This window comes from Rana temporaria, chromosome 8 (genome assembly GCF_905171775.1).
Source record: "Rana temporaria chromosome 8, aRanTem1.1, whole genome shotgun sequence".
Lineage (NCBI taxonomy): Eukaryota > Metazoa > Chordata > Amphibia > Anura > Ranidae > Rana > Rana temporaria.
This window is the reverse complement of record NC_053496.1, coordinates 39,807,371-39,808,604: the sequence shown is the minus strand read 5'-3', so window position 1 is coordinate 39,808,604 and position 1,234 is coordinate 39,807,371.

The window sequence follows — 1,234 nt, the reverse complement described above, 5'->3', positions numbered from 1 at the left end:
AAGCTCCATTTTAAAAAAAATAATAGCAAAAATTTGTAAAGAAAAATAAGAAACAAACAAATTATACAGAGCTATTGTACTTAGAATTATCAGTAAATTAGGCATAAAATAACAATAAAAAAAAACGGTACTGTTTATTTATTGTGTGATTGTAGTGCACTTGCAACAAAGTCAAATGACTGTGATAATTTAAATATTAATTGCAATAAATTAAAACTTTTACGACAAGCTTTTGAAATGTACTGCTTGAGACCAAAAATAGGAAAGCTGTAAATGTTACTGCAAATAAAAAAAAGTATCACGGACAGTATTCTGTTTTTTACTATGAATTTCACAATTTCAGGGGCTTTTTTTTTTTTTTTCATATTTAATATTTTATTTATTTGAAAGAAAGAAAGAAAGGCATACACTTTACCAACATCATGTATAACATAATATCCATATCTATATACTAATCTAGTATACAATAAAATACATTTTCTTCCAGAATTTTTTTTTAAAGCTATCAGGACTGTCCCTGGAAAGGAGTATGGTTTGCCTGTGACCAGGGGAGGTATGCACAGTCTCCTGGCTGCAGCTGTAACAGTGTGGAAGGCTGAGGGTGTGTGCAGGGTGTAGGGATGGTAAATACCCACGTGGGGGTGACGTTGCCTGTTCTCTGCTCTAGCACTGAATGTGCTGCTATATAGGAGTCCAGTGCTGGGAGCTCATACAGCTGAATCTGTTCACACAGCACAGTCATCGGCTTCTGTCTGCCAACAGGGATTGCACTGGACAGTTGCAGCCAGACACAGGAGCCACATACTGCTCATCTTACAGAGACAGTATCCAAATCACTGTTCTGACCCAACTGCAAGAAGAAAAACAGCACCCAGAGCAGTCTTCTAACCCAACTGCGAACAGAGACAGCAACAAGATCACACTTCTGACCCAACAGCAAAAAGAAACAGTATCCAGATTAGTGTTCCGACCCAGCTGTAAGAGGAAGCAGCACCCAGACCAATGTTCTGACCCAAATGCAAACAGAGACAGCACCGAGATCATTGTTTTGACCGAACAACAAGACTTGAAACAGCACCTAGATAAGTGTTCTGAACCAACGACAAGAAGAAGAAGAACCCAGTTTACTCTTCTAACCCGAATGCAAGCAGAGACAGCATCCAGATCAGTGTTCTAACCCAAATGCAAGCAGAGACAGCACCAAGATCCAATTTCTAAACTAAATGCAAGCAGA